This window comes from Rattus norvegicus, chromosome X (assembly GCF_021556685.1).
Source record: "Rattus norvegicus strain SHRSP/BbbUtx chromosome X, alternate assembly SHRSP_T2T, whole genome shotgun sequence".
Lineage (NCBI taxonomy): Eukaryota > Metazoa > Chordata > Mammalia > Rodentia > Muridae > Rattus > Rattus norvegicus.
Window position 1 is genome coordinate 35,057,936 of NC_141554.1, and position 18,130 is coordinate 35,076,065.

Here is an 18,130-nt window from a genome sequence, read left to right on the forward strand (position 1 = left end):
AAATGATACTATGAGAAGTTTTAAGCTTCAAGAAGTTGAAAGATTTATGCAGTAAATACTGGCATATCCCCAGATCGAATTTTAGCACGTTTACTCATTCTTCCCCCTCCTCCCCCCCCCTCTCTCTCTCTCTCTCTCTCTCACACACACACACACACACACACACACACACACACACACAGGGCATGTCTGCATACAAAGCACTAGTTTTTTGTTGTTGTTGCTCACCCATTTGAAAATAAGTTGAGAACACCATGACACTTCAGTCCTAAATATAGTTCTCCCGAACAAGAAATTCTCCACTATAACCTAATACCTTTTTCATACCTCAAAGAATTAACAATAATTAAATTACCCTGTCAAAAGGACACAGAAGCCAGCTTGAAGATATATTTAAGCTTAAGATACACTCACTAACAAAAGTGAGGGGAGATAATGAGCATGAAAAGAAGAGTAAGAAGTTCTTTGCAGCACTGCCCAGCCATCACCATGGTGAAGCTGAGCAAAGAGACCAAGCAGAGGCTACAGCAGCAATTTCAGGACAGCCATTTGCCATCTGCTGGGGGATTTACTTCCCTTGTTATTTACCTGGGATTTATAGGTGGTACAGATCCTTCAATACCTGATCTGTCCATTTTAAGCCTACTTTAGAGATCAAGGACTGTTGGGTCATCTGGATTGGTAAACACTCCAACATGGATTCTCTGTACCCTGGCTGCATGAAATAGGAGACATCATACAGATGAACCTTCAGCAGAGAGGACCCTCTACTATATACTTTCCAAATAAGTGTTTTAATGATGTTTTATAAAAATAATGGCGATAAACTATCACAACTCCCTGAAAATAAGAAAGAAACTACAAAGACTAGAGAGATGACTCAGCAGTTAAGATCACTGGCTGTTCTTCCAGAAAACCCAGGATTGATTCCCAACACCCGCATGGTAGCTCACAACAATCTCTACCTCCATTTTTGAAGAGGTCCCACGCCTTCTTGTGAACTCTTGGAACACTAGGAATGCAAGTCGTGTACAGACATACATATAGGCAAAGCACATACATGTAAAAGAAAATTTAAAAAGGGAAACTGCCTCCACATTGATATTATCAAATAAGTAAGTGAAGGGGGAAAAGAGAGGAAAAAACAACACTTGTCCTTATTATGGAGTGCCTAGCATTAAAATCGAAGGAACAATGAGAGTGGTCTCTAAAAGTCTCATAAGATACCCTTTCAAAATAAGCCTCTGCAACTCAAAAGTGAGCATGGCTCTTTATGCTGTGAGAAATGAAGGGGATCATTTCTATCAAAGGTAGTCAGGCAAGGGTCCACATTTCTTGAACTCCTGCTTCCCTTGAGCCTATTAGCCAGTCTCATCAGATTGGGAACCCTGGGAAATTGAGCTTCTATAAGTGGGATGAGATGCAATCACAACTTACACCAATGATAAAAGATAGGCCATTTGGGCCTATGTGTTTACTAGCCTTGTCTGGGCTCTGGTGCACCCCATTTTACAAAAAGAAATACCCTTGCCAAAATAATTTGCTTTATTTACTTGTTTCTCTAGGGGACACCAAAGTTCCCCAGTAACTTGAGTAGTTCATCTCCAACCAGGTCATGCTTCTACTGGGCTTGCTTTTTTAAAATGCAGACTTTTTTACTATTATCTCGATATAGGGAAGCCAATAGATCAGCACCATCTTCCGTGATCATGCTGAGCACACTGCTGAAGAGGAAAGGACATAGGCTCCCTCACAGAGTCACACAGAGAGGAAATGGTCAGTGCAGGAGAGGGTTAGGATTTGAGCTTTAGATTAACTGCTTTGTATATGAAAGATAGATTGCAGGCCAGGCCTATCCACTCAGTAGTGATTGTCTAGTCCTGGAAAGTGCCTTGTCTCCCAAGGCCACCAAAGTACTAAGATGTCAAGAAGCTGAAACACCTGGTGTATATATGTGCACCCAGAATGTGGAAGACCCGTTTGGTCTTCCAAGGTGACTCATTTGTGTAGCTGGTTGCCTAACATCTCAAGTCTTTTCCAGATTTACTTTCCCAAGGGCTTTAAAACTCAACCATTTCTGTGATTCGGGTCACTCCATGGTGGAGTGATTCTATATTATGTGTAAAGTTTAGATTTTATCTTTGGTAACCTAAAACAGGCAGAAACATCTCCCAGTTCTGAACAAGAAATGTTAACCCTAAGCAAGGCAGGCACCTTCAGGGAAAAACTCCTATGTCAGTGTTCATTCAGAGTATCCCTTCCTTTTGTTTCAGCTATAACCTTTGAAGGATATAGATAATGCCCTGAGGTGTTCCTGTCCGCCATCTTTAAGACGCACACTGAGCATTCCTCCATTTTACCATTTTGAACATGTGCTCCATGACCTTGACACAAGCATGCCCCAAAATATGTCCAGCATGTCTCCCCTTTGAATGAGCAGGCCCCTACAGTGCTTTCTTTCTTTTTCTTTTTTTCTTTTCTTTTTCGGAGCTGGGGACTGAACCCCGGGCCTTGCACTTGCTAGGCAAGCGCTCTACCACTGAGCTAAATCCCCAACCCCAAGTGCTTTCTTATAATGCATATGGATAGACTCCATGATTAAGTCCTCTTTGTTCGGAAAAGACATTGATTTGCTATTCTTATCTGCTGCAAACAATAGATATTCCTCTAGTCTTTCATTTCCTGGCTGTATACTTTTCTATGTAGACCTTGGATGTTCGGTTACAGAGAAGGCAAAATGGAAGCTACTGAGTGAAGGGCACCCTCAGGTTTCAACTACTTGTGTCACATCCTGTAGGTCTTGATAGGCTAGAAAAAGGATGAGATCTCAAGTCACTGAGGAGCAGGGAAAGTGCGAAGACAACAGATAAAGGAGGCTGGTGGCTGCCTCCCTGTCTTCCTCTGGGTTTTGTTGTCTGTCACCCATCGAGAGAACATGTGTTGTTTTAGTAAGTTACTTAGCATTAAAACTTAAAATGTCATTCATTTCTATAACTCAAGACAAGCTTTCTCTCCAGTTTGTACGGAGACTTCCGTATATCATTAGCATCATGTGTCACAATATAAATGGTCCATTCGTTCAATCAGTATTTTTGGAGCCCATTCAGTGTGTGACCCATGGTAATGGATACTGGGGAGAAATGATGAAAAGGGAAACATGGGCTCTAAGGCAGAAGGCAAACAACATGCAAAGACATGCAATGCTGCAATAAAATTTAAGTGCTTCGAGTCACAAAAGACCACGACTGGGGTAAGATTATTGAAAGGAAATTAGGAAGGCAAATATTAAATGATGGTTCCCTAGCTAGTGTGTGTCTATGTGTCATATGCTGACATATGCATGTGCTGATGAAATATTCTGGGGTGAGGATAAGCAAGGCGCAAATGTGTTCTGTGAATCATTAGTTACAGAAGGGTCAATATGGGAGAGAGCAGGCTTACGTATTCAATGGCATGAGCTCAAAAGAGGTTGCTTTTTCAAAAGAATATTGAGAATTATCAGAAAGATGAAATGAAGGATTATGAAAAAATGAAAATATTTAATTTTGTGTACCTATGTATTTGATGCACATGCATGAATATGAATGTGTGTATGTGTGTATGTGCACGTGCGCGCGTGTGCATGTGCATGCACATGTTTGACTCAATCTGTTTTTCCACTGTGTTTACTAAGACAGACTCTGTCTGAAACCAGAACTTATCCACTGCAGCTAGTCTAACTAGCCAGCTTCCCCAGGAGGATGCCGTGTCTATGCCTCCTGAGTCTTGGCGTTACTGGTGTCCACCACACTTACTTGGCTTATTACATGTGGGCTGAGGCTATGAACTAAAGTCCTCAAACTACACAGCAAGTGCTTTACCACAAAGCTATTATTTTCAATTTCCTAAAACTGCCCAAATCTCCCTTCCCTCCTATTGGAAGGTCAATATAAGAATTCCTTGAAGAGATTCAGTGTCCCTCAGCATGTCATTCAGAAGTGTTTTGCTAATGAGCCACTCCTATCTCTAGCCTTCCTTCCTGTGACTTCATGCTTTGTCTGTCTCATCCCCATAAGCCAATTGCCAAGTGGTGGTTTCCATTCCAAACCAACTTTCACAATCCTAGTGCCTTCTACTGCACAATTTGTTCCCCATTCCATGCTCTTCTTTCAGCAACAGATTTGCTTTCAGAAAAGCAGCCTGGAGGAACAGCGAGCACAATGTGCAGTCCATCAAGCACAGAGGGCGTTTCCAACAACCCACTCCCTGCTCATAAATCATAGAACAATTGTTGTTAAGGATTTGCTCAGAAATTCCATTTGATTTTCAACCCAATGATTTTGATTGATAAAAGTCCTATGCCTTAATGGGTCTCTACTCTTTAGTTTCTTGAAAAATAGAGTACATACTAACCAGCTTATTAAAATAGAGAAATTTGTGGTACATTACAGTCATGCAGCAGAAATTGTCACTTATGAAACTAAATCCTCCTCTCAGGGAGAGAAGATACCCAACTTCAAGAGCCTTTGGAAGGAATCCCATCAGCCTTAGGCTTCCTTTCCATGGAAGTTGGTATCCACCCATCTGGAGATCTGCAATTCCAAAATATGTACATAGAGGTCACTGAGATTTTCAAGGAAATAAGTAGTGTCTCCATGACTGGAGATGTTTGTACAACTTCAACATATTTTCCTGTAGGGAGCTTGATTATTTTGTCATTGAAGAACTTTGAAAGTTTATGTGGTAACAGCTATTATGAAAAACAAAGATCATAGCAGGTATCAACCACAAGTTCCAGAAAAGGAAAATTAAAAATGGAAAGGAAAACTCAATCAATGCAAGCTTTTCCTTTTATTTAGGCTTGAGGGTCTAAAAACAAGCCAATGGGCAGAAAGTTGGAAACCTTGTATTAGTTAGATCCCATGAACTGCAAATGTATTCTTAGACATAAACTGACATGAAAGAGGTGGTACTTATGTTTATAGACATGTGGGAAAGATCCCTATACAAAATCAGCATTAGGACACCCACTGGCTATTCCTGAAAATGTATCAAAATCAGTTGAAGAATATATGACACGGAGATGACAATGGCATTGTACCATGGTAAAGAAAGTAGATAGGCTCTGAAGAGAAGAGTAGATAGGGCATCCTTCAAGATGAGCACGGTGTCTTTATTATCCTTCCACATTGGTGATAGAGGTAAGCTTTAATGAAACAAAGAGGTGACTATTGATTTGAGCCTTCTAAGTTAGGATAGCCACCCAAGAGCCTCTCATCAACCTAGAAAGAAGCAGGGTACTGTGTTCCAGTTCTCAAGCCTGGAACCCTGAAATTCCACAGCCCCATTCTAGAAAAGCTGACAGACCACAATTATTACAGGCGTGGATGACTTCATACTTCTGTCTAGTAGAAAAAAAGTGAATTAGTGTGTGGCTCCTAAGAATGTATGAGCAAATATATGCAGATTCATCAGCCTCTCACAGTTGCAGGAAGTGACTCTGGGGTCAGGTTTGGTGGCTCACCAAGCTGCACCTTCCCTGGAATGTTATGAGGCATCAACTGGATAAGGTGACCTCCCAAGTCTTCATAGGTATCTCATTTATAGATTTCTTCTATAGTATTAATAAAATATAATTATGTCATTTCCTCCATGTACACATTGCACTCACCTAACCAAATGCCAACAAAACCCATGAGCACATATGAAGAAAGGTAATTAACCTTTTAGACGGGCACTAAGGGATAAAATTAGGACTTTTTAAGAGCACCCCATGAAGTATGTTTAAAATTTTAATGCTTTCACAGGCTCGATGAGTTCATATGTGTATCAGCCCTGTTACATCTGGAAAACATTTTCTTGGAGTCATGTGCTATCTTTGATTCTCATAATCTTTCTGCCTTCTCTACTTCATAGATACATAAGCCTTGAGGAAAGAAGTGCAATTTAGGTTCGCATTTTGGAATAAGTGCTTTAAAGACTCTCACTCTCTACACATTGTCCAGTTGTGGGTCTTTGTTTAGTCCCATCTACTACAATAAGAAGCTTCTCTGATGAAGTCTGGGTGAGGAACTGATCTATAAGTACAGCAAACTGTCATCTTATTGTTATATTCATTTAGCAGAAAAAAAATTATTAGGGCCTTGGACCAACCTAGTCTCAGGTGCTTAGCCTCATGAAGAGTGTCATATATGGGCTCCATCTCATGGAGCAGACCTGAAATCCAAAGAAAAGGTTGTTGTTTACATGCATAACATTAGTGCCACTGTTGCACCTGTGGATATATCTTATAGGCAGAGTAGCTGGATCAGTTTGTAACCCCACCAATAGCGAATAAGGGTTCACTTTTCCCCTACATCCCTGCCTGCATTTGCTGTCAGTTGTTTTATTGATCTTTGCCTGGGGTAAGATGAAATAAATATCAAAGGTTTTGACTTGCATTTGCCTAAGTACTAGGAACAGTGAATGTTTTTTGAGATATTTGTCATTGTGTTGAGAACTATCTGTTCTGGTCCCAGACCCATTTTTTTTTTGAATGGGTTTGTTTGGTTTTTGTTTTTTGGATCTTAATTATTTGAGTTCTTTATATATCCTGAATATTAATTCTTTGTCAGATGTGCAGTCAGCAAATATTCACTCCCATTCTGTGGTCTTTTTTTCACCTGGTCGTTTCTTTAGCTGTGATGGAAACTTTTTTGTTTCATGAAGTCCCACTTGTTAATTGTTAGCCTTAAGTCTCAGGCAAATGGAGTCCTAGTCAGAAAGTCTTTTCCTACACCTCTATCATTTAGGGTTCTCATTATGATTTCTTTTTTAACAGTTTTCTATTTCTGGTTTCATGCTTAGGTCTTTCATGCATACGGAGTTAGTTTTTGCTCAAGGTGATAGATACAGGTCTAATCTCATTCTTCTGCATTCGGGTTTTCCGACACCATTTGTTGAAGATGTTTTCTTTGCTCCAGCATATGTTTTAGGTATCTTCGTCAAATATTAAGTGGCTTAGATTATGTGTTCTCATGTTTGGGTCTTCAGTTTTGTTTGATTGGTCTCCATGCCTATTTTGGTACCTACTGTTTATTATTATGGCTCTGCAGTATACCTTGGGAACTTTAATACTGACCTCTCCAGCACTGTCCTTTTTGTTGAGGATTGTTTCGGCTATGTGGAGTCTTTGGTGATTTCATTTGAATTTTAGTGGGTTTTTCCCTATTCTTGTGAAAAATTAGATGGGGATTTTGATTAAGATTGCGTTGAATTTGCAAACAGCTTTTAGTAGAATGGTCATTTTTGCAATTTTTGCTCTGACAGTACATGAGCATGGGATGTATTTTCATTTTCTACTGTCTTTTTCTAGTTCTCTCTTCAGAGGCTTAACACTTTTACTGTAAAGGCCCCTCATATTTTTGCTTAGGTTTATTCCTTGATATTTTATTTTTATTTGAGCCTATTATAGACAGGTATGTATTTTAGTCCGTGTTCTCTAAAGTCACATAACTTATGGAATGTCTCTATATATTAAGGGAATTTATTGTGATGACTTACAATCTGTAGTCCAGCTAACACAACAGTGTGGATAGGAAGTCCAAGGACCTAGTAGTTTCTCAATCCCACATGACTAGTTGTTTCAGCTGGTCTTCTGTAGAAGTAGGTTCCAACAGATGTGCTGGCAAGTAAATGCAAGCAGGTGAAGAATAGTGAATCTTCCTTCTTCCAGTGTCCTTATGTAGGTCTCCAGCAGAAGGTGTGACCCAGATTAAAGGTGTCTACCACCATACCTGGATCTGGGACATGCTTTGTCCCAGGTTGACCTCAAAATCAGAGATCTCCTTGCCTCAGTCTCCTGGTATTAAAGGTGTGTACTACCTTATCTGAATCTAAGTTTTTCATGGCCACTATGCCTTAAGATCTCCATGCCAAGATCCAGGTCAGAAACTTGTGTCTTCCAGTCTCAAGATCTGGATCACAGGTGAGCCCTCCAATTCTGGATTGTAGTTCATTCCAGATATAGTCATGGTGACCAACCAGGAATAGCCATTACAGTATATGTCCATAATTTCCTTCTTTGTATGGTTGCTGTTGGTGGTGTGTGTGTGTGTGTGTGTGTGTGTGTGTGTGTGTGTGTGTGTGTGTTGATTAGTTGATTCTGTATCCTGGAACATTGCTAAATCTTTGCAGACTGGTACAACCATTCTGGAAATCAGTCTGGAGGTTCCTCAGAAAATTGGACATTGAACTACCTGAGGACCCAGCTATACCTCTCTTGGGCATATATCCAAAAGATGCCCCAACATATAACAAAGACACATGCTCCACTATGTTTATAGCAGCCTTATTTATAATAGCCAGAAGCTGGAAAGAACCCAGATGCCCTTCAACAGAGGAATGGATACAGAAAATGTGGTACATCTACACAATGGAATATTATTCAGCTATCAAAAACAGTGACTTTATGAAATTCATAGGCAAATGGAGGGAACTGGAAAATATCATCCTGAGTGAGGTAACCCAATCACATAAAAACACACATGGTATGCACTCATTGATAAGTGGCTATTAGCCCAAATGCTTGAATTACCCTAGATGCCTAGAACAAATGAAACTCAAGACAGATGACCAAAATGTGAATGCTTCACTCCTTCTTTAAAAGGGGAACAAGAATACCCTTGGCAGGGAATAGGGAGGCTAAGTTTAAAACAGAGGAAGAAGGAACACCCATTCAGAGCCTGCCCCACATGTGGCCCATACATATACAACCACCCAATTAGACAAGATGGATGAAGCAAAGAAGTGCAGGCAGACAGGAACCGGATGTAGATCTCTCCTGAGAGACATAGCCAGAATACAACAAATACATAGGCGAATGCCAGCAGCAAATCACTGAACTGAGAACAGGACCCCCGTTGAAGGAATCAGAGAAAGGACTGGAAGAGCTTGAAGGGGCATGAGACCCCATATGAACAACAATGCCAAGCAACCAGAGCTTCCAAGGACTAAGCCACTACCCAAAACCATACATGGACTGAACCTGGGCTCCAACCTCATAGGTATCAATGAATAGCCTAGTAAGAGCACCAGTGGAAGGGGAAGCCCTTGGTCCTGCCAAGACTGAACCCCCAGTGAACATGATTGTTGGGGGGAGGGCGGTAATGTGGGGAGGGTGGGAAGGGGAACACCGATATAGAAGGGGAGGGGGAGGGGTTAGGGGGATGTTAGCACGGAAACCGGGAAAGGGAATAACAATCGAAATGTAAATAAGAAATACTCAAGTTAATAAAAAAAAAAGAAAGAAAGAAAATAGAACAATCATAAGAGGAACAAAACGTTTCACATGGAATGAACCCATGGTGCTACAATTAACAGAATATCAGAACAACTTACAATAAAAACAGAAGAAACACAAAAAAAATCTTTATCATTTCTAGAATTTTTCTGGTAGAACTTTTGGGAACTCTAATGTGTAGTATCACGCCATTTGTAAATGTAAATAGTTTGATTTCTTCATTTACTGTTTTATCCCTTTAACCTCCTTTTCTTGCCTTGTTGCTGTGGTTAGTGCTTTGAGCACAATGATGAAAAGATGTGAGGATAAAGGACTTCCATGTCTTATTCCTGACTTCAGTATGATTGCTTCACCTTTTCTCCATTTAGGATGATGTTGGTTGTAGTTTTAAAAGTCCCAAGACCGGCAGATCCCGGACCGCAGCAGCTCTCTGCTCCCAAACCCCGTGGGAGAGAGACCTCACCGCCTGATCAAGTGGGCACTCCTGAGGCTGCAGAGCGGAAGAGACCACCAACACTGCCCACCCCTGCCCACATCCCTGGCCCAAGAGGCAACTGTATAAGGCCTCTGGGTTCCCATAGGGGAGGGCCCGGGAGCGGCAGGACCCCTGCGTCTGAGACACTGCCGGATCCTGAAGGAAACAGACCGGATAAACAGTTCTCTGCACCCAAATCCCGTGGGAGGGAGAGCTGAACCTTCAGACAGGCGGACACGCCTGGGAAACCAGAAGAGACTGCACTCTGTGCACATCCAGGCGCCAGAGGAAAACACCAAACGTCATCTGAAACCCTGGTGCACGGAGGCTCCCAGAAGGAGCAGCACAGATTTTCCCGGTTGCTGCCACAGCAGAGAGGACTTAGGCAGTACCCCACGAGCAAACTTGAGCCTTGGAACCACAGGTAGGACCAACTTTTCCCCTGCAAGAAACCTGCCTGGTGAACTCAAGACACAGGCCCACAGAAACAGCTGAAGACCTGTAGAGAGGAAAAACTACACGCCCGAAAGCAGAACACTCTGTCCCCATAACTGGCTGAAAGAAAACAGGAAAACAGGTCTACAGCACTCCTGACACACAGGTTATAGGACAGTCTAGCCACTGTCAGAAATAGCAGAACAAAGTAACACTAGAGATAATCTGATGGCAAGAGGCAAGCGCAGGAACCCAAGCAACAGAAACAAAGACTACATGGCATCATCGGAGCCCAATTCTCCCACCAAAGCAAACACGGAATATCCAAACACACCAGAAAAGCAAGATCTAGTTTCAAAATCATATTTGATCATGATGCTGGAGGACTTCAAGAAAGACATAAAGAACTCCCTTAGAGAACAAGTAGAAGCCTACAGAGAGGAATCGCAAAAATCCCTGAAAGAATTCCAGGAAAACACAATCAAACAGTTGAAGGAATTAAAAATGGAAATAGAAGCAATCAAGAAAGAACACATGGAAACAACCCTGGACATAGAAAATCAAAAGAAAAGACAAGGAGCTGTAGATACAAGCTTCACCAACAGAATTCAAGAGATGGAAGAGAGAATCTCAGGAGCAGAAGATTCCATAGAAATCATTGACTCAACTGTCAAAGATAATGTAAAGCGGAAAAAGCTACTGGTCCAAAACATACAGGAAATCCAGGACTCAATGAGAAGATCAAACCTAAGGATAATAGGTATAGAAGAGAGTGAAGACTCCCAGCTCAAAGGACCAGTAAATATCTTCAACAAAATCATAGAAGAAAACTTCCCTAACCTAAAAAAAGAGATACCCATAGGCATACAAGAAGCCTACAGAACTCCAAAGTTGGACCAGATTGGACCAGAAAAGAAACACCTCCCGTCACATAATTGTCAAAACACCAAACGCACAAAATAAAGAAAGAATATTAAAAGCAGTAAGGGAAAAAGGTCAAGTAACATATAAAGGCAGACCTATCAGAATCACACCAGACTTTTCGCCAGAAACTATGAAGGCCAGAAGATCCTGGACAGATGTCATACAGACCCTAAGAGAACACAAATGCCAGCCCAGGTTACTGTATCCTGCAAAACTCTCAATTAACATAGATGGAGAAACCAAGATATTCCATGACAAAACCAAATTTACACAATATCTTTCTACAAGTCCAGCACTACAAAGGATAATAAAGGGTAAAGCCCAACATAAGGAGGCAAGCTATACCCTAGAAGCAAGAAACTAATCATCTTGGCAACAAAACAAAGAGAATGAAAGCACACAAACATAACCTCACTTCCAAATATGAATATAACGGGAAGCAATAATCACTATTCCTTAATATCTCTCAATATCAATGGCCTCAACTCCCCAATAAAAAGACATAGATTAACAAACTGGATACGCAACGAGGACCCTGCATTCTGCTGCCTACAGGAAACACACCTCAGAGACAAAGACAGACATTACCTCAGAGTGAAAGGCTGGAAAACAATTTTCCAAGCAAATGGTCAGAAGAAGCAAGCTGGAGTAGCCATTCTAATATCAAATAAAATCAATTTTCAACTAAAAGTCATCAAAAAAGATAAGGAAGGACACTTCATATTCATCAAAGGAAAAATCCACCAAGATGAACTCTCAATCCTAAATATCTATGCCCCAAATAAAAGGGCACCTACATATGTAAAAGAAACCATACTAAAGCTCAAAACACACATTGCACATCACACAATAATAGTGGGAGATTTCAACACCCCACTCTCATCAATGGACAGATCATGGAAACAGAAATTAAACAGAGATGTAGACAGACTAAGAGAAGTCATGAGCCAAATGGACTTAACGGATATTTATAGAACATTCTATCCTATAGCAAAAGGATATACCTTCTTCTCAGCTCCTCATGGTACTTTCTCCAAAATTGACCATATAGTTGGTCAAAAAACGGGCCTCAACAGGTACAGAAAGATAGAGATAATCCCATGCGTGCTATCGGACCACCACGGCCTAAAACTGGTCTTCAATAACAATAAGGGAAGAATGCCCACATATACGTGGAAATTGAACAATGCTCTACTCAATGATAACCTGGTCAAGGAAGAAATAAAGAAAGAAATTAAAAACTTTTTAGAATTTAATGAAAATGAAGGTACAACATACCCAAACTTATGGGACACAATGAAAGCTGTGCTAAGAGGAAAACTCATAGCGCTGAGTGCCTGCAGAAAGAAACAGGAAAGAGCATATGTCAGCAGCTTGACAGCACACCTAAAAGCTCTAGAACAAAAAGAAGCAAATACACCCAGGAGGAGTAGAAGGCAGGAAATAATCAAACTCAGAGCTGAAATCAACCAAGTAGAAACAAAAAGGACCATAGAAAGAATCAACAGAACCAAAAGTTGGTTCTTTGAGAAAATCAACAAGATAGATAAACCCTTAGCCAGACTAACGAGAGGACACAGAGAGTGCGTCCAAATTAACAAAATCAGAAATGAAAAGGGAGACATAACTACAGATTCAGAGGAAATTCAAAAAATCATCAGATCTTACTATAAAAACCTATATTCAACAAAACTTGAAAATCGGCAGGAAATGGACAATTTCCTAGACAGATACCAGGTACCGAAGTTAAATCAGGAACAGATAAACCAGTTAAACAACCCCATAACTCCTAAGGAAATAGAAGCAGTCATTAAAGGTCTCCCAACCAAAAAGAGCCCAGGTCCAGACGAGTTTAGTGCAGAATTCTATCAAACCTTCATAGAAGACCTTTTACCAATATTATCCAAACTATTCCACAAAATTGAAACAGATGGAGCCCTACCGAATTCCTTCTATGAAGCCACAATTACTCTTATACCTAAACCACACAAAGACCCAACAAAGAAAGAGAACTTCAGACCAATTTCCCTTATGAATATCGACGCAAAAATACTCAATAAAATTCTGGCAAACCGAATTCAAGAGCACATCAAAACAATCATCCACCATGATCAAGTAGGCTTCATCCCAGGCATGCAGGGATGGTTTAATATAAGGAAAACCATCAACGTGATCCATCATATAAACAAACTGAAAGAACAGAACCACATGATCATTTCATTAGATGCTGAGAAAGCATTTGACAAAATTCAACCCCCCTTCATGATAAAAGTCCTGGAAAGAATAGGTATTCAAGGCCCATACCTAAACATAGTAAAAGCCATATACAGCAAACCAGTTGCTAACATTAAACTAAATGGAGAGAAACTTGAAGCAATCCCACTAAAATCAGGGACTAGACAAGGCTGCCCACTCTCTCCCTACTTATTCAATATAGTTCTTGAAGTTCTAGCCAGAGCAATCAGACAACAAAAGGAGATCAAGGGGATACAGATCGGAAAAGAAGAGGTCAAAATATCACTATTTGCAGACGACATGATAGTATATTTAAGTGATCCCAAAAGTTCCACCAGAGAACTACTAAAGCTGATAAACAACTTCAGCAAAGTGGCTGGGTATAAAATTAACTCAAATAAATCAGTTGCCTTCCTCTATACAAAAGAGAAACAAGCCGAGAAAGAAATTAGGGAAACGACACCCTTCATAATAGACCCAAATAATATAAAGTACCTCGGTGTGACTTTAACCAAGCAAGTAAAAGATCTGTACAATAAGAACTTCAAGACACTGAGGAAAGAATTTGAAGAAGACCTCAGAAGATGGAAAGATCTCCCATGCTCATGGATTGGCAGGATTAATATAGTAAAAATGGCCATTTTACCAAAAGCAATCTACAGATTCAATGCAATCCCCATCAAAATACCAATCCAATTCTTCAAAGAGTTAGACAGAACAATTTGCAAATTCATCTGGAATAACAAAAAACCCAGGATAGCTAAAGCTATCCTCAACAATAAGAGGACTTCAGGGGGAATCACTATCCCTGAACTCAAGCAGTATTACAGAGCAATAGTGATAAAAACTGCATGGTATTGGTACAGAGACAGACAGATAGACCAATGGAATAGAATTGAAGACCCAGAAATGAACCCACACACCTATGGTCACTTGATTTTTGACAAAGGAGCCAAAACCATCCAATGGAAAAAAGATAGCATTTTCAGCAAATGGTGCTGGTTCAACTGGAGGGCAACATGTAGAAGAATGCAGATCGATCCATGCTTATCACCCTGTACAAAGCTTAAGTCCAAGTGGATCAAGGACCTCCACCTCAAACCAGACACACTCAAACTAATAGAAGAAAAACCAGGGAAGCATCTGGAACACATGGGCACTGGAAAAAATTTCCTGAACAAAACACCAATGGCTTATGCTCTAAGATCAAGAATCGACAAATGGGATCTCATAAAACTGCAAAGCTTCTGTAAGGCAAAGGACACTGCGGTTAGGACAAAACGACAACCAACAGATTGGGAAAAGATCTTTACCAATCCTATGACAGATAGAGGCCTTATATCCAAAATATACAAAGAACTCAAGAAGTTAGACCGCAGGGAAACAAATAACCCTATTAAAAAATGGGGTTCAGAGCTGAACAAAGAATTCACAGCTGAGGAATGCCGAATGGCTGAGAAACACCTAAAGAAATGTTCAACATCTTTAGTCATAAGGGCAATGCAAATCAAAACAACCCTGAGATTTCACCTCACACCAGTCAGAATGGCTAAGATCAAAAACTCAGGTGACAGCAGATGCTGGCGAGGATGTGGAGAAAGAGGAACACTCCTCCATTGTTGGTGGGATTGCAGACTGGTAAAACCATTCTGGAAATCAGTCTGGAGGTTCCTCAGAAAATTGGACATTGAACTGCCTGAGGATCCAGCCATACCTCTCTTGGGCATATACCCAAAAGATGCCTCAACATATAAAAGAGACACGTGCTCCACTATGTTCATCGCAGCCTTATTTATAATAGCCAGAAACTGGAAAGAACCCAGATGCCCTTCAACAGAGGAATGGATACAGAAAATGTGGTACATCTACACAATGGAATATTACTCAGCTATCAAAAACAACGAGTTTCCCAGACCCGGTGAGAGAGAGACCCAACCGCCTGGTCAGGTGGGCACTCCTGAGGCTGCAGAGCGGAAGAGACCACCAACTCTGCTCACCCCTGCCCACATCCCTGGCCCAAGAGGAAACTGTATAAGGCCTCTGGGCTCCCGTGCGGAAGGGCCCAGGAGCAGCAGGACCCCTGTGCCTGAGACACCGCCAGAACCTGAAAGAAACAGACCGGATAAACAGTTCTCTGCACCCAAATCCCGTGGGAGGGAGAGCTAAACCTTCAGAGAGGCAGACAAGCCTGGGAAACCAGAAGTGACTGCTCCCTGCACACACATCTCGGACGCCAGAGGAAAAAGCCAAAGACCATCTGGAACCCTGGTGCACTGAAGTTCCCGGAAGGGGCGGCACAGGTCTTCCTGGTTGCTGCCGCTGCAGAGAGCCCATGGGCAGCACCCCACGAGCGAACCTGAGCCTCGGGACCACAGGTAAGACCAAATTTTCTGCTGCAAGAAAGCTGCCTGGTGAACTCAAGACACAGGCCCACAGGAACAGCTGAAGACCTGTAGAGAGGAAAAACTACACGCCAGAAAGCAGAACACTCTGTCCCCATAACTGACTGAAAGAGAGGAAAACAGGTCTACAGCACTCCTGTCACACAGGCTTATAGGACAGTCTAGCCACTGTCAGAAATAGCAGAACAAAGTAACACTAGAGATAATCTGATGGCGAGAGGCAAGCGCAGGAACCCAAGCAACAGAAACCAAGACTACATGCCATCATCGGAGCCCAATTCTCCCACCAAAACAAACATGGAATATCCAAACACACCAGAAAAGCAAGATCTAGTTACAAAATCATATTTGATCATGATGCTGGAGGACTTCAAGAAAGACATGAACACACTTAGGGAAGCACAGGAAAACATTAATAAACAAGTAAAAGCCTACAGAGAGGAATCGCAAAAATCCCTGAAAGAATTCCAGGAAAACACAATCAAACAGTTGAAGGAATTAAAAATGGAAATAGAAGCAATCAAGAAATAACACATGGAAACAACCCTGGATATAGAAAACCAAAAGAAGAGACAAGGAGCTGTAGATACAAGCCTCACCAACAGAATTCAAGAGATGGAAGAGAGAATCTCAGGAGCAGAAGATTCCATAGAAATCATTGACTCAACTGTCAAAGATAATGTAAAGCGGAAAAAGCTACTGGTCCAAAACATACAGGAAATCCAGGACTCAATGAGAAGATCAAACCTAAGGATAATATGTATAGAAGAGAGTGAAGACTCCCAGCTCAAAGGACCAGTAAATATCTTCAACAAAATCATAGAAGAAAACTTCCCTAACCTAAAAAAAGAGATACCCATAGACATACAAGAAGCCTACAGAACTCCAAATAGATTGGACCAGAAAAGAAACACCTCCCGTCACATAATTGTCAAAACACCAAACGCACAAAATAAAGAAAGAATATTAAAAGCAGTAAGGGAAAAAGGTCAAGTAACATATAAAGGCAGACCTATCAGAATCACACCAGACTTCTCGCCAGAAACTATGAAGGCCAGAAGATCCTGGACTGATGTCATACAGACCCTAAGAGAACACAAATGCGAGCCCAGGTTACTGTATCCAGCAAAACTCTCAATTAACATAGATGGAGAAACCAAGATATTCCATGACAAAACCAAATTTACACAATATCTTTCTACAAGTCCAGCACTACAAAGGATAATAAATGGTAAAGCCCAACATAAGGAGGCAAGCTATACCCTAGAAGAAGCAAGAAACTAATCGTCTTGGCAACAAAACAAAGAGAATGAAAGCACACAAACATAACCTCACATCCAAATATGAATATAAAGGGAAGCAATAATCACTATTCCTTAATATCTCTCAATATCAATGGCCTCAACTCCCCAAGAAAAAGACATAGATTAACAAACTGGATACGCAATAAGGACCCTGCATTCTGCTGCCTACAGGAAACACACCTCAGAGACAAAGACAGACACTACCTCAGAGTGAAAGGCTGGAAAACAACTTTCCAAGCAAATGGTCAGAAGAAGCAAGCTGGAGTAGCCATTCTAATATCAAATAAAATCAATTTCCAACTAAAAGTCATCAAAAAAGATAAGGAAGGACACTTCATATTCATCAAAGGAAAAATCCACCAAGATGAACTCTCAATCCTAAATATCTATGCCCCAAATACAAGGGCACCTACATACGTAAAAGAAACCTTACTAAAGCTCAAAACACACATTGCACCTCACACAATAATAGTGGGAGACTTCAACACCCCACTCTCATCAATGGACAGATCATGGAAACAGAAATTAAACAGTGATGTCGACAGACTAAGAGAAGTCATGAGCCAAATGGACTTAACGGATATTTATAGAACATTCTATCCTAAAGCAAAAGGATATACCTTCTTCTCAGCTCCTCATGGTACTTTCTCCAAAATTGACCATATAATTGGTCAAAAAACGGGCCTCAACAGGTACAGAAAGATAGAGATAATCCCATGCATGCTATCGGACCACCATGGCCTAAAACTGGTCTTCAATAACAATAAGGGAAGAATGCCCACATATACGTGGAAATTGAACAATGCTCTACTCAATGATAACCTGGTCAAGGAAGAAATAAAGAAAGAAATTAAAAACTTTTTAGAATTTAATGAAAATGAAGATACAACATACCCAAACTTATGGGACACAATGAAAGATGTGCAAGGAGGAAAACTCATAGCGCTGAGTGCCTGCAGAAAGAAACAGGAAAGAGCATATGTCAGCAGCTTGACAGCACACCTAAAAGCTCTAGAACAAAAAGAAGCAAATACACCCAGGAGGAGTAGAAGGCAGGAAATAATCAAACTCAGAGCTGAAATCAACCAAGTAGAAA

General features: G+C 40.9%; 1 pseudogene; it reads left to right on the forward strand.

The window, feature by feature from the left end:
• Window positions 1-489: 489 nt before the first annotated feature.
• Tomm7l1 (translocase of outer mitochondrial membrane 7 like 1) lies at window positions 490-651 on the forward strand (annotated as a pseudogene).
• The last annotated feature ends 17,479 nt before the right edge of the window (window positions 652-18,130 follow it).